Raw genomic sequence first — 22,246 nt, forward strand, 5'->3', positions numbered from 1 at the left:
GTTTGTCTCTCCAGGCAGTCGGTGGCGTGAGAGCGGGAGATTAGTAGGTCTTGGAGGGGACGCTGGCGTCTGGTGATGCTCTTGGGTGTGCTCTCATGTGACCCCCCCCCCTCCCACACACACACACACACACACACCACCACTACCCTCTAGCACATTCGGCGTGGCAGCACAGAATCAACCTTGGGAGAATCCTTCACGTTCTATTTTGCGCCGCAGTCTATGGCCAGGCCGGCCGCAGTCATCCATCTTACCTGTTGGGTCAGAGACAGAGAAAGGTTGCTCGCAGACAGTTGTAGGGCCATTAATCTGTGATGTCATCAGCACACTCCGTGACCTTCCACAAGGATGCTTAAAACATGATCCCCAGCACAGTCCATTATCATTCACTTTTCCATTTTATGGTCAACATTACCATTATAATGTTTGATAATTTCAACCAAGTAATTGTAGTATCTCATTTGAAGGATCATTTACATCATCACAATACTCAGGATGAAAACATTTTTGTGGTTTTTAGTCTGACAATCATCTGATTTTATTGAGATATAAGATTAACACATGGCTCATTGCCCATGCATATTGAAACAAATAATTTGTTTTCAAAGTGCTTTGAGAATAAGGACTTTGAGTGTGTAGAATATGCTGTTAAATCTGGCTTACATCAAATAACTTTACAGAAACTATGCCCATTACTGGAACAGCCTCTTCCTCTACAATATGTCACATGCCACCCACCCTCTACCTCTCTCTCTCCTCCTCCTGGGTTGTTTACCTTTCCCCTTGCTCCTTCTTCCCCTCAGTAATGTCACCCATCCACCAGATGAAACAGATTCATGCGTTTGTGTTGATTCACATTCTTACGCAGACTAAAATTCTGGAGGCAGATGCTTCTCAAACCCGGCCAACCCGACGCTGTTTATCTTTCCCGTTTAGCCCAGCTTTGAAGCCTCGGTGGTATTCTGGCACCCTGCTGATGAAAGAGATTGTGCAGGTCTCTCCTCCTAATGAACTTCCATTATTATTAAATGATGTTTGCGATTTATGACCTAGTTTACACCCAATGAATGGCTCAGGCATACCTAATCCACTAAGTCAATTACAGCTATAACTAGAGCAGTCATTAGTTATGAAGTTGGAGTGGGGCATAAGGCATCTTGGCAAGGTGTCTCAGCTCCCGTGTGTGGCTCAATGCTGCCACTGTGTGGTGTGGTGTGGTATGACTATTTTCTTCAAAATGTGAAATACACCTACAATATTATAATGTCTGGCATATTCAATTGCATTGGTGGTTTTATATATATATATATATATTGGTGGTATATTATATATATATCCAAATGTAATTATGTAACTCAGTCAAAAAAAATTATAAACAAGTATGCACTATAAAGGCCATTTTGTATACGGGTTTTGTTTCATTTGAATGATTGATCTGTATATCTTTCAAAAAACAGTACCTAATTCTTTTTAGTTGTCAAAATGTCAGACAAACCACTTATGCAGGCCTAATTTGCTGCAACCTTTTTGTAAAAAAAGTAAAACCACTAGATGGTGACAATCACATAGCACAGTTAAGGGTGTTCACAGGGCACAGTTGTCAGCAGTCCAGCACAGAGGGATAGACATTCTGAATAGAAGTATTAAAAAAAACTTTTATGAGATGATGAATATAGTCTTCTGGTAAGACTTCCTTGTATAAATAAACTTCCCCATGAATAGTACTTGTGTATGTGTTCAGATTCAGCTGGATAAGAAATAAAAGTGCATTATGTATTGTATATGAGGTATAATCTCAGTATCTTAAACTCACAATTATCCCCAGATGGGTGTGTACGTGTTCAGCCCAGAACTAGAACTAGGGTTCCTTTTGGTCTGTGGTAGGTAACTGGACTGGATACCCAGAGTTAGGACTTTTTGTTTTCATGGGAAATACGCATAGCCACTGAACCAGGACAGAATGGTTCGTACAGACATTTAAGTCATTACTCAAACAGGTGTCACTTCAAATATCCGGTTGTTGACTCAAGGCACCTGCCAAATATAGATGATCTTTGATACCCAGAAACATTCAGGACATATTTAGTCTACACTCTAAAAAGGGATCCAAAATAGCTCTCTTCGCCCCGGGAATAGCGCTGCTTCTATGAGGACGGCTGTATCTCCTCACCACCATGTTTACAGGAAAGTGACACCTTGTGGATGTTGGTCTGTGCTGGGAGCTATGAGTTAGGGTGCAGGTGTTTGGGTAAACCTGCGTAGCTCTCATAAGCCCTCAGGACAGGACAAGCGGCTGCAGCTGATATTTTAAACTAAACAAACTCACCATTCATAACATCTTCCATCCTGGCTACCCTCCAAACACACACACACACACACACACATCCAGAAGACCTCCTTCAGGCCTCAGGCTGGGAGAAAGTATACAATGAGGAGAATTTGGTTACGACATAAATACACCCTCTGTTTATCAGGCCCCTTCATGTAATACAATTATCACTGCGCAAGACAGGTTTAAATGACTGCAGTGTTTCGTGAAATAAAATTATCTCTGCACAAGGCAAGGTAAATGACTGCACTGCTTACCGAGGTGCCACAACTAATTCACACTAAATGGTTTACTGAACATGAAATGAAATATCACTGACATGTTATGCATCTAATTTCTTGCTTTCATTTGTGTGAAATGCAGATGTCGGAAGATTGACAGATATCAAGCCAGATTATGCTCCAGCTGATTTATAGATACCACTAATGGAATTCTGTCTACACGGAGTTAGTGAAGTCAAGCAGTGACATCATGTTGTGTCTGGTTTGCCTGTGTGTGTCGTGTTGCACTCTGCCAGACCAGCAGTGAGTGCCAGAGAGTGCATTAGCCTTATTAGAGCCTTTCCCCCATAGGCTTTGATGACGTCTCCTTGTGTGTGTGTGTGGAGTGAGTGTGTGAGACGAAATACGAAGCAGCCATCCGGGAAACTGGCGGCAGATGTCTTCTCGGAGCGCTGGAGATGACAGACTCTATTAGGAGAGCCGGCTTGATCCCACGTGGAAAAGGAGGAGATCCACTCTCTTCTGGAAGGACAGGGTCTGTCTCTGATTTCTTGCGTGGGGGTTTAATATCACTGACACCTTCCATTCATCATGTATCACAGACTCTAATCCTTTTAGATTCATTTTAGATTCAAGAAAAATAAATCCTCGGTGTCTTTCTCTCTTACACACTCTCTCTCTCTCTCTTCCACAGAAACTGGTGCAGCTGTTGCCTTGTCTTTTCTGTGATGCCAAAGTGGAAATGTTATGTGTCCAGCAGCTGTTAGAGCTATGCCGTAAATATGTGTAATATTTTTCAGCCCACAGGGGAAGGGAGTGTGAATAAGGCCCTAAGGGTGATTTCTACTCGCTGCTTGCATCAGTGAAGCATGCCACATATGGGGAATAATTCATCGTTTCTCTCATTCTCCGTCTATCTATCTGCCTGTCTTTCTGTCTGTCTGTCTCTCTTCCCCTCTCTCTCTCTCTCGTGCGCTCTCTCTCTCTCTCTTTGAAACACACACTCACCCGCTTGTACAACCACACAGAAATCTCTGTCTGGTGATGAATCTGTCTGGGGAAACCTGAGCGATGAGTCCTTTTTGTGTTTATTGCTTCCGCAGCCTTAGCCGACCGCACGGCACGTGCAGGAGTCATTACAGGAGTGCGAGGAGATGCTGTCACCCTAACCAGCACGTCATTTCTGATCCCTTCTCTCCTTCGTTCTTTTCCCCAACTGTCTGTCCGTGTTTTTTTTCTCTTCTTTCTCTACTCCCTCTTGTTTGTTTGCGGCACAAACTTTTCCCATCATGCCCTGTGCTTCGGTTGCACGACGTCGCCTGGCACACTCCAGCCGCACACGCACAACTCCCTGACCCCTGACATGGTCAGAGGTTTACCCGTTTACACCCAGTGCCATTTCACGCATCATAAGCAGCCGTGCCCACTGCTTGGCTGAGCAAATCCCAGAGAGAGATCTCGGGTGCGGAGCGATGCGGACGCTGCCGCCGCCACTTGCTGTTTTGCTCTGCTTCTCATTTATCCACCCAGAGTCAGACTAACCGAAAACACTCACAAAAGGCACTTGTAACTCACAAAAGGCACTTGTAAAAATATTTTTGGGCTGACATATTTGTTTGCCCATAGATTTTGAGTTCAGTGTCGAGCTGTGTGATGAGTGTCCCAAACAGCAGTGTGTGAGTAGTCACATGTGTCACGGGTTTGAATTAAGGGTAATGAGTAAAGCCACAGTGTGTTACTGTAGCTGTATACCAACAACCTCCTTAACTACATGATAGACTACTCTATTAGTGTATTCCAACTTGGCCTGTTCTAGTGTGATCTGGTTTTGTTTTTGCATGTTAGGGACATTTTATGTGACAAGAAACATCTAATATGACTATGAATTCAGTTGCATATGGTAATTCATAACTCTAAAGCATGTTTAGGTGATTTCATTATGTATTTATGTACAGACTATACTTATATTGCTTCTATTTCTATGGCAGTCAGATTTGCTGTTTGTTAGCATTGGCACGTCCACTAAAACATCAGGATTTCATGGAGCCCTAAATGCTTTGTTTTCAGTGTTCAAACACTCCAGTATTAGACTGTTATTTATCATTGCTTGATATATCCAACAGATGTTTATCGTAAGTAGAAATAAAGTATCAGATTTTGGGCTCTCTAACATTAATGACTCATTCTTGAATAGCTGCACTCCACCCAACGCTTTCATGAAGAATGTCCAGAATGCAAGGAGCACAATCTCGCTCCCACACTCAGATAAAATACAGATGTACACTTCCCTTCCTCTCACTGTATCAACACTGTTATAAGGCTCCAGCCACACAGCTAAAGTTGAGCAGCCAGAGGTTGCGCTGAACGTTGAGTTGAGCTTTATAAACCACACGGCATTTTTCTCAGCGATCTTTTGGCCGGTGCGCCTTGGCCTGTCGAGAGCTGTTCCATCTGCACATCTGCTGGGCAGCGGCGCCTGCCATCTAGAACGTTCCCTGGACTCGTATGCCGCGTCCTTGCAGCGTGGTGTGTGTGCCGGCCCCTGACCTTGTGAACCCAGCCCTGTGGCTTCACTGTAGTCTCATGCGAGGCCCTGCTTCTCAAAAGGCCGCAGTGGTTTCTTCTTTTGTTCTCGCTCTCTCTCTCGCCCTCTCATTTTCAGCACAACTCTATGTGTTTTTATGTATCTTTATGTGTGTGTTTGTGTGTGAGCATGTGTGTATGTGTTTATAATACGCGGCCGTCAAGAGTTACCACTACTAGACAGCCATTTTCCCAGGCCTTGGGAATTTTCAGTCGGCCTTTTCACAGAACTGCAAACTGACTCGCCTCACTTCTAAGACCTTACTATCCACGAAAATCACTACCTTGGAGCAACGTCTTGAACGTCTCACTCACCACCATCTAGCTGCATATGTATTTATATGTATTGTGAACAATCCAGGACCAATTTCCCATGCATCTAAATGCAAAACTGAAGTGGCAAATAATGATGAAATTACATCATGTCCATATTTATTTTATGCTGGTCTCTAGACTTTATTCTTCCACTGTTGCACTGTTGGACTTACTCATTTGCACCATCACCATGATGACACTCACTCATACAGAGCACCTTACCTTACTATGCACAGAGAATCACAGGCTCAGTCCCTGCCTCAGTCATTGCAAGCGCCTCTTGATTAATCACCCACTGTGTGGATACTGTTTTTAGAATTGATTTAGATTAAGTGTTATTTAGTATAATTTGTATTTTAGTATATTCTTTATCTTCTACAGTCCTTATTGCTTAGTTGTGTTTTTTATATTATATACTTTTAATTACTTTTTTCTGCTGTTGGTGAATGTGTGTGTGATGTCTGTATGCTACTGAGACCTTGAATTTCCCCTTGCGGATCAATAAAGTATCTATCTGTCTATCTATCTATCTATCTCTATCATTTATCAGCAAATTATTTTAAAAGGTGGAGCTAGCTGTGATTGGTTTCAATAAATGTTATTCAGAAGATGAGAGAAGCGCTGCTTTAAGGTGATGACTTTGTGGAATGTGACTCATTGCTTTGATTAGACCCACAGCCTGACAGGCAAAAATGCGCTTGTCATGAGAACTACTACTTCAAACTCAGAGTCTAACTACTGTAATAGCAGTGGGACAGACCCGTATAGAGAAAGGTCTGGCAGGCATCGGTGAGATCCCAGCACCTCTGGGAGTCAAATTGGAGGAGAGAAAGAGGGTGTTGAAACTCTGGGCAAGTAGATAGATAGGCCTCTGCTCATCTGAAATGGTATGACCTTTTGCGCTCCATTTGCAGTCTGTTTATTCTTCCACGGAATTGTTAGCGAAAGAATTGGAGGAAGAAATGGAGGGAATACAGCAAGAAAGACACTCATCATTCTGGCCAGACTAAATGTAAGCACTCTTCTTCTCTTCTGCTCTCTCTCTCTCTCTTTCTCTCTCTCTCTTTCTCTCTTTCTCTCTCTCCTATTGTTAAAATGGGCACTGGCAAAATGTGACTGGCAAAACACACAAAGGGGCATTGCCAATATTTCATAAAATAATACGAATACCATTCAATACACACTACAAACACATTATGAAAAAAATACACATTGATTGCATGTGTGTGTGTGTGTCACCACAGTTGGTAGTAACACTCCATAATAAGGTGCCATAATAAATAGCAAACTAGTAATTACCTAACCCTTTGTTAATATTTGTTAATTGTTACTAAAATATCTATTTGGCACAAGTTAAAGTTTTTTCATCATTAATTCAATATTAGTTGTTTGCATAAAATCTGTATGTTAATATTTTAACAAATCTATTAACTAATATTGTATTAATATGTGTTAATAGTTAACTAAATGTCTTTTTGGCACTAATTAACAGTTGTTTCTTACATCATATAAATGTTAACTGTTTATTTACAAACTATATACTAATATAAAAGTTAATGACATATTATTATTTATCTAGCTTTTCTGATTAGCTTTGTGGAGAATTTATGGAATTTATGGTTTATGGCTTTATGGTATTGTGGGGTGTATAAGGCACCCTACTGCCAGTGGTTGGTTGTGTGAGAGTCTGCACACCTCTTCTTCCACTTCATCCTTATTGGATACCTTTGTGGTTGGCTGTCCTGTAATTGGTGACCCTCTGTCTAGTGTTTGAAAGTAGTGTACTCTTTGCCTTTGGAAGTACTATTTGGTTGCTGCTTGAATTTAGTGAAATTCAGGGGAGGGGTGTAACAGAGTTAGAAATATAGTTTAGTGTTTGTATGTGATTTTGGCCGTAATTAAGCAGCTTTTTTTAGATTGGTGTTTTAGAGCCCCCTTTGGAGAAACGGTATACTGCAGCGCTGCTGCGTTTTGTCCTTGCATTGTTGCCATAGCTGATCAGAAGCGGTATGCTTTGCATTGGATAGGTTGACTGTATAAAGCACTTTCCACTTTGTTTTAATTTTGTAACTGTAAAATGTTGTTTACGTTGAAAACTTTGATATACCACCTGTATTATATTACTTTACATGAATTCTAGCAACTTAGAGAACGTTTATTAATGTTTTCATTATGACCACGAGTTCATACACGAGTCTAACGTGACTAGCTGTAAACTCCGCTAGCAAACTTCCATGCATTCAGTGTAGTTTAGCTTAGTGCTCATAGAAAGTGCAATTCAGTCTAGCAGGAAACGAATGTACATTTTGTTTAGCATTATGTTTATGCATTACCTCCGTATGGTCTACGTCTGGTCTACGTCCAAATAGCAAAAATTCTGGCTGTAGTTTGGCATATATGTGGCGTTTTTGGCTTTGTTTTGGCATAAAAGTAAGCAAGGTAAAGCTTTCGTATTAACTTTGGCATGATTATGGTTTGCCATAAAAGATAAAAAGGCGCCAGCGGAGAAATAACTATACGGGTGAGTTATGGCATATGTCTGGGTAGCCATAACACTGGGTGAAGAGCGGGATCATACAGTCTAGAGCGGGATAGCATCTAATGACGTATTATGGGCTCGTTTTGGCATCTTTGTGGTTAGCCAAAAGACGGAGCAAAGACCGGGAATAGAGCTGCACAGCCCCGCCCACAGCCGATGCCGGATGTAAAAATTCAATGCAATTTCTCCATTGACAATTGCGGTATAAGCCATAAAAACTTAACTGCACGTGGTAGACTTCAAACCAGCTACGGCTGTACTAAGCGATTGTATATGCTCCTATAGACACCAAGAGTTCATGGGGCACTAACCTTGTTTTGAGATAAATGCCTTTTATTCGCGATCTCTTGGATAAGTACTTCATTACCCACAATGCTGAACAATCCCACAGTGATGCCTCTGATTGGTGGAAAGGCCGTTATGGTCATAGTTTGAAACTTTCTCAGCAAAAAATATTGACAAAGATGGCGAAAATCTTAATGTGATTAAAAACTTTCTTGATGAATATTGGTACTTGTATCAACAAGGATTGGGGTTTATACATCACACGAACTTAGTCAGGGCCAATACACTATCAAATAGACCACTGTAAATGTTAGTTTAAACACTCAAACTTTTCAGGTTAACCTTTAGCATTTCTGACATTGTATGTCATTACATAATGCAGCTAACATTAGCCTACATGCTGCAACACAGGTATGAAATATATTATGTTTTAGTGAGTGTCCAAAGGGGTGAAAGCCACTTTAAATCGGGTCACATTATTGACTGTTGTGTGTCCGAGAGTCAGTTTGTGGGTTTTGTAAGGGCCAGCATTAGGGACAAGACCTACAAAGTTGTGGTGAGTTAAGCAGGGAGGTTGGTAACGTTAATGCTGCTAGCAGTGCTAGGTAACATTAGCTAGGCTACTGTAGCCTTCATACTGTATGATTCATATCAATCATTAACCTAGGAATACTTCGTGCATTTAATGAACATTTTGTGTAATAATTCACGGCAAATTAATAAACTGAATATGGTGGTCCAAGAGCAGACCATGCACCAGTCCATGCATCAGCCCGACTGAGCAGTGATGACAACATAGGATGAGTCAGGTAACGTTACGAAGCACTGCCATTAACGTTAACCGCTTTCACACACACACGATATAAAATACACGATGATAAATATAAAATTCAATATCAAAACAGTATTATTTACACGATTACTCCTAAAATAACTGCTATTAACTGCACAATCACTAGGGTTCACGTGCTGTCGCCGGTTGGAAATGGCAAAATAAATCGCGCCGATTTTGCCTATAGACCCTTTCAGGAGGCTTCCATTATCAGCATCATAGTTGGCCCCACAAGACTTCCGTTTTAACATTCCATATGTTATCTTAATGCAGAGGAAGTAGATTGGGGCCCAAATAGAATGTTCAAGCATTGTTTTTGTTTACCTTGTTGAAAGGGTCTATATTATTCAGTGAGGCGCGGTGGTTTATGGGATGAGTAGTTCCTTCGCTCGGAAATTAAAATATGTACACAGTCTTGTACCTTTGACTTTTTTTGAATTTTCTCTTCGTTTTTTCACTCGAAATGATATGTTGTATGCTTATGAGTTATGCCGTAGCTGGTTAGCCTAAGACATGCTGTAAAACTCTTTAGATACGGATTTTTCCAAACGTCAATGGGACAAATGAATGGGAATCTTACATCCGGCACCTAACCGCATTTTGGCTGTGGGCGGGACTGTGCAGCTCTATTTTCAGAATTACTACCCAGAGAAGAGCCCGCCTACATCACTCTTCCAGCGTTAACACTGAAGGTAAGTACATTATTCGTTCTCTAAATGTTATTTAGACTTGTATACAAATATAACATAGTCTTTTTCTACACAATAAACATTACAGAAAATGTATGTTTATAGCTTCGTTTTGAGAAATCGCTTTGTACCGATCCCCTATGCAAACAATACCGTTATTAATGATGTCTTAAGTGGGCTGCTAGTGAGTTAACGTTAGCTCCTAGGTAAAATTAGCAAGCTAAATGGAAGCAAAGTAATGAAACAGGCAGATTTAATAAGGCTTACATATTTTATTAAGTACGGATTCGACGGTCAGTCTTGCTTACTGTAAGAATGTTTAGAGTATCTCACCTATGAGCTTATGAGCCTTTCATCTACTGCTGCTGGCGTGTTCCTTTTGTAAGCTATCGTGCCGGTGTATATTCCAAGAGCGGCATTGTCCTTTCTGTTAAGTTCAGATCAGTCTTCCATAGTGCATCACTTTCGCATGCGACTGAAATATCTGACAATTCTGAGATAGGGCTAGCTCAGGATAATGATGTGGCAAACAGTAGTGCTGACAGTTCTCAGTTCCGTGATCTCATGGCTGAAGAGGCTTGTAGCATTGAAACTTCTGATGATGATGATGATGATGACAGTGATTCCCAGCCCGACTTGACATCTGTGTTATCAGACTGGGCCATTAGGTTTGGTGTTTCATTAGTTGCTCTTTCAGCACTTCTTTCTATACTCAGAGTTTTCCACCCTTGCCTTCCAAAGGATGGTCGGTCTTTGCTGAAAACTAAGACACATTATGTGGTGGAAAACTTAGCAGGTGGTTCTTTCTATTATTTTGGAATTCTGAATACACTCAGGACAACTTTTGAGAAATTGTCAAGCAAAGTCCAAGATAGACACTTGTTTAAAATACAGCTGAATATTGATGGTTTACCACTTTTTAAAAGTTCCTCTGTGCAGTTCTGGCCTGTCTTGGGTATGTTACAAGACATGAAAAGACCTGTATTGATTGCGCTGTTCTGTGGTAGATCCAAGCCTACATCCTTGCCAGAGTACCTCAGGGCTCTTATAAATGAGCTGAAAAAGTTGCCAGATGGAGTTGTCATAAGTGGAAAGACTGTTTTTGTTTAAGTGAGTTCAGTTATATGTGACGCTCCAGCTAGAGCTTACGTCAAAGCCATTAAGGGTCACACTGGGTATTCTGGATGTGATAAATGTGTTCAGCCAGGTGTTTACATTGAACATCGTATGACTTTCCCTGATATGCACGCTGTTCATAGGACTGATGAGTTTTTCAAGGGATGTAGTGATGAAGATTACCATCATGGGCGCTCACCTTTTTCTGAATTGAATATTGGCATGGTCAGCTGTTTTCCCCATGATTATATGCATTTGGTTTGTCTTGGTGTGGTACGCAAGCTTTTAGATTTATGGATGGGTACTGCTGGGCCTCGACGTTGTCGGATTTCTGCTGGTCAATGCAGTGTCGTATCTGACAAACTGACTAGTTTGAAAGCCTTTGTACCTACTGAGTTTGCCAGGAAACCAAGAGTGCTTACAGAGAGAGGTGGAAAGCAACTGAACTGAGACAATTTCTGTTGTACACAGGTCCAGTTGTTCTAAGGGGTGTATTATCTGAGGAGGTTTACAATAACTTCATGCTGCTTTCCGTTGCCATTCATGTTTTAGCTAGTCCTTTGTTATGTTTAGTGTGGAACGATTTTGCTAAGACATTACTGTACTCATTTGTAGACCATTTCAGTCAGTTGTATGGTGCCCAGTTTGTAGTATACAACATACATGGTCTAGTTCACCTCAGTGATGATGTCAAAGTTGATGGTCACGTAGACCTCATATCGGGATTTCCTTTTGAAAATTATTTACAGACATTAAAGAAAATGGTTAGGAAACCACACAGTCCTCTGACTCAAGTAATTAGACGTGTCTCCGAAATTGACAGGATCAGTGCTGAGAGCATTACTGAAAAACCCAGAAACGTAGCCAAAAGGCAGCACAGAGATGGACCTGTGCCTCAGTCAATGGACAGCACTGTCACACAGTTTAAACACGTAATTATTGATGGTGTGACTATCAGAACGTCATATGGTGATAACTGCCTTAGAATTGACAATGATGTTGCTTTAGTCCAAAACATTCTTCTGCATAAAGGGTTTTATTATGTGATGTATAAGCAGTACACAAAAACAGAGAGTTTTTTTTAGTTATCCTGTGGACTCTTCTGAACTAGGCATCCTGGTTGTTTCAGGTCTGTCACCACACTTTAAATGTGCAAGGCTTGACAAGAATATAAGAAAATATGTTAGAATTCCACTTGAGATTAGGGACAGCTTTGTTGTTTTACCTCTACTACACCTTAACTTTGTTTAATCCTCAATTTTAGTATATATTTGTTCATTAGACCTCCCATACTGTGTTGTTGGTATTTGCTGGTAGAGTGAAATGCTCTTGATGGCTGTTCTGGTGGTGATGTTGTTTGTTCCTGGTTGGGTTCTTTTCTCTGGGAGATTAGGCTATAGTTTTGCTTAGAGACCATGCCTTGGTTGGTTAAGAGTATTTGTATATTTTAATGTGGTAAGTTATATGGTGGCAACATGGGGTGCAAGCTAGAGTAATCTAACTGGCTCATTTGTTTTGTGTTTGTGACAAACTGTGCCTAGGTTGATGTTGGTTGGTTAGGGTTTTTATGGTTATGGTTCAGGCCACATCAACGGGACGGACCAACCTAACCAACCTAGACCATGCCTAGTGCTGTCTGGTTGGGTTTTTGACTGTCTGTTGCCTATTATTTGTAAAATAGTTTATTGAAAAAAGTGATTTTCATAGATTTATCTCATATTGTTCCTAAAGCTTTATTACTTTAAATACTGTTAATAGGCCTACATTTACCGATTATCTATATGCATGTTAAATGTTCAGATTTAACACAAATGCATTAGGCTATAGGCTATTCAGTGGAGTTCTTTACACTAACATTTTTTTGTATGTCTGTGTGAAGTTTGTCTCTGTCAGTGATTTTGTCTAAAAAATACACACAAAAAACAAAAAACAAAAAGAAAAAAAATGTCTTAACATTGTCTTCTGTCGTGTCTCGTCCTACTAACACCCCACTCGTAGCCTGTACCTTGACGTGGTGAGTGGGCTTACAACTAAACAGGTCTTGCTTTCATCAATGATGTTATATGTGGTGTGGACTCTGCAGTGTATCACAGCACCCCTAGACCATTCATTCTACTCACAAACTTTATACCATTTTCATTTTTTAATGTTGGTTAAGTTTAGATATTAGGATGTACCATATCATAAGTTTCGAAGATACAGCGGAGGTAGAGGTGGTGCCAGCCTTGTGGGTGAATGATGGCGACGGAAGTTGCCCCTCGCAGAGCAGCAGACCGATCTGCAGTCTGAGGCTGAGTGTGACCTTGGAAGGCCCAAAAAGAGGAAGATCAAGTAAGAATTTTGTGAATCTAAAAGTGCTTTTTTTCTTTTCGCCCAGTTATTGTATATTGTATATATCCTTACATATCCTTGCATCCATGTTGTTTGAACATGTTCCAACTCAGTCTTTGTTTAAACTTACGTCTTTGTCTTATATTATTTGTTTGTCTCCAAAGGCCAAAGACACATACTGGAGTCTGAGAGTGAGGATGACACTGTGGTGAAAAGAACTCTGCCAAAAGCCCCCACATTAGAGCAGCCATCGTTCAGGAGATACGTGGTATCCCAGGATACCAGGGGGTGTATTGAGATCCCTAAAGATAGTTCCTTGGATATCCCAGAATATCAGGTAGTAGTGGAAAATTTGGAATTATATTCAGACAAGTCATTTGTAGTGAAGTAAAAAGTTGTCCTTTATTCAGCTGTGTTTTAGTTCACAAGTTGATCGGTATGGTCCTTTATTAGCAGTAAAATCGTAATTGTATAAAAGTGAAATAAATATAATTGTTAGATGTTTAAATCGGTCATATTTAAGGATTCAAATCCTGACTGTTATGTATATTTTTCATACCCATTTCTAGCATGTGACCTTAGGGACTTCCCTTCGCCAGGCCATTGAGGTGACAAATGGTTCAGCTCAGTTAGGGGCCAGGAGCAGCTGGACCACTGGGCAAATGGTTTCAGGGGTAGGAAGCCAGGGACCTGTGAGGGGCTCCTCAGGGCCAGTGCCGTACCAGGGCGAGTCGGTCAGGGAGGTAGAGGCAAGCCAGGCAGCTCCCTCCATCTGGGAGCAACCTGAGCAGAGATTACGAAACATGCCCACCTGTGGCAACGTGTGTGGATGTAAGATTTATTATGTTACACTCCAGCCTTTACTTGTTACATATGGATTTGCATAGCTAAATAGATAAACAGGTGAATGGGTAAATACTGTCCTGAAATAGCAGTGTTTCCTCTACACTGATTTTGCCATGGTGGCCCCCCACAGTAAAATTATTGACCCCACTCTATCAGAATTAGGGCAGACGCCCAATGTAGTCACAGTTGCCTTTTAAATTAACCTGCCGACGTGTCCTCCCCCATGGCTGGCGTTCACATTGCAATTTAACAATAAGTAGAACTAGTGATACATAATTAGGGCCCGTCCAGTTTCACTTTTGTTGTGTGTATTGTTGTGTTGATTTGGTGGGGCGGAGCTGTGAGTTTGTGGACTGGCCTGTCCCCACTGCAAGAAACGAAAAAATCTAGAGGAAACACTGAAATAGATGGATGAACACAAACATACTGGAGTTTAAAAGGACTTATATGACTAACTTGTGCCTCGTTCGCTGTAGCCTACGAGAATATCCGCAGCACTTAACTGAGAAATTATTTAACTCTTTGTGTAGCGCATGTGAGCGCTTTTTCCCCCATTTCAACCTGAATATTGGTGGGGACATTTCAGTCGTAATTTGACATTGGTGTGGACACGTCCTTCGGTCCCCACGCAAATCTACGCCCCTGGTCTCAGAATATTAATAAACTCGTTCTGTGCACCTGAACATTCCATGTGGCACGTCTCCCTTGCTAGTAGGACAGTGATGGTATAGGAATCATGCATGTAATATAGCCCATTCAACTACTTCTTTTTATTTTGCTTGTGCAGATGCTGTTTTATGTATGCCAGTGCCTGAAGGCATGTTTTGTTTGAACTTTTCCTAAAGGAATAAATGTGATAAGCCAGTTTTGGTCTCAGTCCCTTCACTGTCTGACTAATAGTTATATATTACTAATATATTAATAAAGCTTAACCAATTTATTATAAGGGTCCCCCATACTGATAGTTATATATTACTAATATATTAATTAAGCTTAACCAACTTTATTATAAGGGTCCCCCATACTGATAGTTATATATTACTAATATATTAATTAAGCTCAACCAACTTTATTATAAGGGGCCCCACGCTTATAGCTATATACTACTAATATATTAATTAAGCTTAACCAACTTTATTATAAGGGGCCCCACGCTTATAGCTATATACTACTAATATATTAATTAAGCTTAACCAACTATTGCAAGCGTTTCTGGCGCCGACAAGAGTGGTGGCATGTCAAGGTAGCTCTGTGTTTTTTTCTTGAATTTCCCTTTCGCGATCAATAAAGTATCTATCTATCTATTATAAGGGTCCTATGGGGAGTGGTTCATATTGGGATAGGCAGAAGCACAGTTTAATATCAATTAGTTAAATAATAATAAGTCATTAACTTTTCTATTAACATATAGTTTGTAAATAAACATTTAACATTTAAATGATGTAAGAGTAATAACTATTAATTAGTGCCAAAAATACATTTAGTTAACTATTAACACATATTAATACAATATTAGTTAATAGATTTGCTAAAACATTAACGTACAGATTTTATGCAAACAACATATTTAATTGATGATGAAAAAACTATTAACTTGTGCCAAATAGATATGTTAGTAACAATTAACAAATATTAACAGTTTGCTATTTATTATGGCACCTTATTATGGAGTGTTACCCAGTTGGTTTTAGTTAAGATCACCATTCAGTAGGTGCCCAATGTTAGCTGAAGTTTATGTTTTTTTATGAGCATGAACAACTACCATTTATATTCACATAGAGTGTCATATGTGTGTGAGTGAATTAGATGATGGGCAAGTCGAGGGATGTCTTTGAAGTGATTTTTTGGGAAATGTCTTCCAGAGAAACTTGCTTGTGGGAATTTTCTGGTAAACATATGTGAGGACATTTGTGTGTGTGTGTGTGTGTGTGTGTGTGTGCGTGTGTGTGTGTGTCACCACAGTTGGTTTTAGTTAAGATCACCATTCAGTATAGGTGCCCAATATTAGCTGAAGTTGATGTTTTTTTTATGAGCATGAAAATGCAGATCCAGATGAAATGCAATGCTTGATGGAATTTTCTGGAGAACATGAGCATTGGTGTGTGTAAAGTTGCAAAAGCCAAAAGAAACATATAATACATCTTATGGATGTTGAAGGCCATTTTTGCTCAACTCGAGTTTATGTCAAAACAGAGACATAAACTACAGTACACACTAGCATGATACCACTGGGTAGCCTTGATCGGAATGATCCCCCTGCCTGTCAAGGTCCGTGGAGAAACTTTAAGACACACCGGCCTGCCCTGGACTTGCCCACAGCAAATCTTGCCCACAGCAAAACACCTGAGTTGGCGTGGAATCATTGATTGTTTGATCTCCACCTGAGTAAGGTGCCATGCGATTTGAAATTAAAGTTTGTTGTGTGGGTTACAGCACTGAATCCCCTTACCTGTGTCTGTCCATGGGCAGCCTCCCTGGATTGCTGTTCCCTTCTTTCTCTCTCATTCTTCTGATTGCCGCTCGTAACTTCCAGCGATAGTAGGCTATTCCAAGTTTGGACGGCAGCTGTGAGACTGTCGTGGAAAAACTGTCCACTCTCTAATCCAATTAACAATCAATCACTTAACTATTTACTAATTATCACTCTGGAACAAGACGTCCAAAGGAAACGATGTAGACAGGAGATCTCTGAAGACTGTTGATCTTTATTCACCGTATTGCAGTGATAGCACAGCCCAACCAAAGTCCAGACCATCCATCAAAGCAATATGGAGGAGATGTCATCAGCTGGGGCCCCCGACGAGATCTGACTTAAAGATGTCTGCGGTCTATCTTTTATACCCCTTGGCCTTCGAGAAGTGCCCTCTCCTCACGCCATTCTCGAAAGACACCTTTTGGCCAATCAGCATCTGACAGGGTTACTAATATTGTTGCAAGTCAGAGGCGTGCTCAGTCCCTTTGGAGAATTGTGAAAAAAAGATGTGTTCTGGTGGGTGCTCTTTGGTTCAAGGTGCTTGTTTGTCCAAAATTAGTTGAAAAGAAAAAACTTTTCTTCACCAAGGCACTCCAAGGAGTATTGTAAAATGTCTTTATTATTATGACATGTCCACTAAGGACTTTAAAGTTGCCCACGCGTAGCGGCGATTGGGCCTTCTTCAGGGCAGGCCTTTGTCAAAGTCCAGGCTGGCATATTTGGTCTCAGGTGTGCCCACCCCATCCAGGGTCCGAGCACACTCTACTCATATTGTTTCTACCTCATAGGCCTTGTGGCGGAGACCTTCTCTCCACCATATGCGCAGCAGCTACCTGGTCATCTCACTCCACATTTTTGAGATTTTACAGCCTCAACATGGCAGCTAGGCCTTCCTTTGGGGAGCATGTGCTGGGGGTGGCTTGCAGATAAACACAGAGCCCTTGGCCCCCTGTTTGACTTTGTGTCTGCAGAGCAACCTAGGCAGCAGTTCTGCCCTCAGGCCTTGGCCTTTGCACCTTGCAGGGAGCGGAGCTTGGTGTGTATGTAAATGGTGTATATTTATAAATAGTTCATTGGCACTATGATGTTCTGGATTATGGGTTGCAGTGTCTCTTCGCGGGGTGTCTTAAAGTTTATCCACGGACCTTGACAGGCAGGGGGATCATTTCCCGTGCATATGGAATATATGTAACGGAGAGATAGTCTCTTCACTCTGAGAACCCAGGTTACAAAGTAACCAACCGTTCCTTAAATCTTAACAGCTAGCAAGACTGTAGTTAGAGGCTTTAAACCTCTGTAGATACTCTGAAAAACATTTGATTTGTCTCTAGCTGATACAAAGGAACTTAAACCTTCATCTGATTCCAATCATCCACTGTCATGTCGCTTTGTGTTTGAGCTGAGTTCACATATTTGGCCTACTCTAAGCCTCAGATAGAGAGCTGACAACCACAGAGATCACTGGAGCGGATGGAAAAGTCTCAAAATCTCAAAAATCTCAGAACTTTGTCTAGAAGCAATTACATGTCAAGCAATTACCTTTTTCAACAAACCTCTCTTTGAGCTGATTGCCCAAATTATATAAAAATCTCTTCCTCCGTCTCCACCTCTTCTCCTTTACTTACATTGTTCCTTTTCTTCTCTTCTTCTTTTTCTTCCCTTTCTTCCTCTCTTCTTCTCTTTCCTCCTCTCTTCTTCTCTTTCCTCCTCCAGTTTTTGCTCTTCATGGTCCTTCACTAAGACTGGCACGCTCTCTGCCTCTCTGCTCCATAGTTCATTCCCATGTGGTTGCTTTCCTGGAAGCCTCCTCTTGTTGCCATTAGCCATTGTGCTCTGTTTACAGGACCTGGCGAGAGACATCATGACTCTCCCCATCCATGTGTCCACAGTCTGGCGCATAGTGGCCAGGCCGAGTTAAAAATATCATTTCTGGACACAAATGACAGAAAAATGGAAGTCATGAGACAAATGTAGCGACAATGTGCAATGTGGCTGTGGGTTTTGGCCTTGTCCATAAATTGCATCAACTGTCAGCAATTGCTAAAGCACATCAAGTTATGCCATAAATTGCCTTTCACCTCTCTCATATGCAAAATACATATTAAGATGTATTACACACTACATTTCAGACACACACACACACACACTCAGAGACACATGTGTACACAGGCAAACACACACACACACACACACTCAGAGACACATGTGTACACAGGCAAAGATGTGGCAGGAAAGGAGAGCAATGGACTGTGGACTGGGATTCGAAAAGCAAACACTGACTGCGACAAGACAGAACCTCAAGCTTTGGCTCCAGGATCCACAGCGACCGTATTTTATGGAGACACGCAAATGAGGACCCTTTCCAGAAAGAAAGAAAGGAAGACAGAAAGCTAAAAGATGGAGAGAGAGAGAAAAAAATCACACAGCACTTGTGGGCAACCTTTTTATTCGCTAGCCAGGGGAGGCATGGGATTAGGCTACGACCGCAGAGCAGGACTGTGGCTGCTTTTGTCGTCTCTGGGGCAAGCCAACGACAGAGAGCTGGATGTGGCCGCCTCGTTTTTTAGGAACCGATGGCAGGCAGGTTCACACAGCATCTGGCCATATGGAGCAGCTGGGTAGTGCTGGCCCCACCACAACAGCCTCCGAGGACTTGCATGCATGCGATGGGGACTTGAAAAAGTGCTAGGAACAAATCCCAACGAGAGCCACGTTACTGGGTAGTGTGCAATTATGTCATTGGATGGGGGGGCATGCACCATCACTGGCCGGCTGTGGGCACAGGCGTCTGGGTAAGCTCCAGGCGAATGAAAATCTACCAGTCAGGATTGTGTCTCTGGATCTCGGGATTGTTTTTACAGAACAGAGAAATAAACAGTCGCATCTATTTCTTTCCCTCTCTCCCCTGTTGTTTTTCATTCACTCTTTCTCTGTCACATTTTTTGTTTCAGTCATTCATCTCTCTCTCTTTCTGCCACCATCATTCCCTCTGCACCACCAAGGACTTGCAAACCACTAGTTGCCCCGATTGCTATCTTTAGCCACCGTGTGATGGCGTCTCTAATCATAGCTGTGGCTCAGAGTGGGGCTGATGGTCAGGGGTATCTGGTGTTCTTGAAACACCGCAGATGGATGGGTGGGGATCCCTCACTCTGACTGCTGTTGTGATACAGATCAGTCACAGACAAACGTATCGTAAACAAAACATTCATCATCTTCATCAGCCACAAAGGTCTCGAGTTTCCCTCACACAGAAAAAAAAACATGGGAGTTGATCGTATGAACAGAGACACACAGCCGCCCAACACGTGAAAGTTTTATGATGCCAAGCCGTTTTAATTGAAAGGTTTCTTTCAAAGGGGTTGTCTGTGCGACTACTGTTTGGCTCCTCTGAGGTTTTCACAGACAGTGCATGGGTGGCCAGTGATCATTACTAATAAACACAGAAGAGGCTTCATGCTGTCAGAGAAGCTAGATGAAAGCAGCTCCGTCAGACAGTGACTGTAAATAAACATGACAGGGGAAGCGCTGATTGGAGACCAAATCTTGTCAGGAAATGAGATTTTTTCCCAGTGTGGTCAACAGCACATCAATAATTTGTGTGAAGCGCACACTAGGCAGGGATACTCCTGGGGCAGACACGTTTATGCTGTCAAATAAACAACACTTTTGTGTGTCAATGTCGGACAGTAAATTATCTGATTATTAAAGAGATATCTACTATCTGCTTAATCACCCCTAAGCACCAGGGCTCCGAACCGGTTCAAGGAACGAAAACGAACGGAATTTTACAGAATTTTACGAGGAACGGAAACGAAAACGAAAACAAAATAGTCTTCAACTGTTCCGGAACAGAAACGTTATTCTCAAATCCACAAAACCGGTTAATAACGTTTTTTTTTTTGTTCTCTATATATTTTTATAAAATTTCACAAAAGCATATCCTAAGTGTTCTACTCGTTTGATTGTAGGCGAACAGCCTAATAATTTGATTTCTGCAGTTTGAAAAAAAAAAACGAATAAATGGACCTTTGGTCCAAATGTGTATATTTTGTCTTGCTGTTGTAATGTAACCTATCCGTCTGCCACTTCGGATCTTAGGCCACCTCGTAGCGTAGGCTACTGAAACTGATTTGGAAATTGTTTGTAGCCTATGCGTAATAGCCTATTTTTTGCCTGTCCACGCCTTGCCGTTTTAAAGTCGGGATTTGAAATGTTTGCGCAATTATAGCCTTTTCTATATAGAAGAGTTAAACGGGAAATTTGAGATAGGCCTTGTCAGCAACAGACAGGTTCGTTTATAAACAGGGTTGGAATTATAGCGCAAGCCTTTGAAGAACTCCATATGGATAAAACTTCAACCAGGTAAGGAGTTTAGCACGTATCCAGAAATATTTTTGATAAGAAATTATTTATAGGCATAGGTTAGGCCTACAGTAAGTCTGTAGGCTATGGGATGGATAGCCCATCTGAATGTTTTTGGATGCCGCCTGTGATTTATTATTTTTGGGCATAGCTACGGTATAGGCTAAATCAAGGGGAAATAATGAGTACGTCTATTCTAAGGTAAAGTCCACAAAAATAGACTTGATAGGCCCGCCAAACACTGCCGGAACTTTAAGAACGAACAATATTTTGCGTTCCGAACCGGTTCAAGACCGATATGTTGGTGGCGGAACGCATGCAAGAACGAAAACGTTAAACATAGGCCTACCTGAACCGTTCGGAACGGAACGTTTGAAAAATAATTTCGTTTTCAAGCCCTGCTAAGCACACTATGTGGATACTGTTTTAGACTTGATTTAGATTCAGTGTTATTTAGTATAGTTTGTATTTTAGTACTACTGTCCTTATTGCTTAGTTGTGTTTTTTATATTATATACTTTTATTACTTTATGCTGTTAGTGAATGTTGTGTGTGATGTCTGTATGCTACTGAGACCTTGAATTTTCCCTTGGGGATCAATAAAGTATCTATCTATCTATCTATCTAGCACTTCCATTTAATCCATTAAAGGATTGAGACATTGTTTGCAGTTTCCAGTCTTCTTTGTTTTCATGATTAATCTTCAGGCAAGTATGCACATGCACACACACACACACACACACACACATACACACACACACATATGCACAAAAGCTCTGTTCTCTATGGATAGATTGAAAAGATCAGATGGCAAACATTTCAGGCCAACTATTCTTCAGCCTGAGGCTTTCATCCTTCATCTGGTGGGGTTGAGCAAAGGATGAGATCAGCACTAAGCAATGATTTCCCTGTTCCCCTCCATCCCTTGAAACCGCACGGTGGGGTGGGTGTGTGAACACATCTGTGTTTGAGTGTGTGTGTGATGTGTCCCCTTCATGCTCAGCTGAGTAGGACTGTTTGACGAACAAACATGGCCGGGACATGTCCGTATGCAGTGCCCAGGCTCCCTGCTGTTCCTTCCCTTGTCTCCCGACACACACACACACATGCACACACACATTCCCGAGCAGTCACACCAACATCAACATCGTTAAACCCCCCGCTCTGCCCTCTCTAGCGTGAGCGTGAGCAGACTCCATAAATCCCGCACCGGATATTCCAGGAGGGAAAAACGCCTCTCCAAAAAGAGGTTAAATCTAGACACCACCACACTTTCCTTTTCAGAGGAAGACATTTGCCATCGTGGCCCTTCAGACATCTCT

General features: G+C 41.5%; 1 long non-coding RNA gene across 1 annotated transcript; it reads left to right on the plus strand.

Moving 5' to 3' along the window:
* The first annotated feature begins 9,786 nt into the window (after positions 1–9,786).
* On the plus strand, positions 9,787–13,900 carry LOC121688775. Its single transcript, XR_006024686.1, has 3 exons — positions 9,787–13,240; positions 13,405–13,577; positions 13,810–13,900. It is a non-coding gene; the product is annotated as an uncharacterized LOC121688775 (long non-coding RNA).
* The last annotated feature ends 8,346 nt before the right edge of the window (positions 13,901–22,246 follow it).

Source organism: Alosa sapidissima, chromosome 17 (assembly GCF_018492685.1).
Source record: "Alosa sapidissima isolate fAloSap1 chromosome 17, fAloSap1.pri, whole genome shotgun sequence".
Classification (NCBI taxonomy): domain Eukaryota; kingdom Metazoa; phylum Chordata; class Actinopteri; order Clupeiformes; family Clupeidae; genus Alosa; species Alosa sapidissima.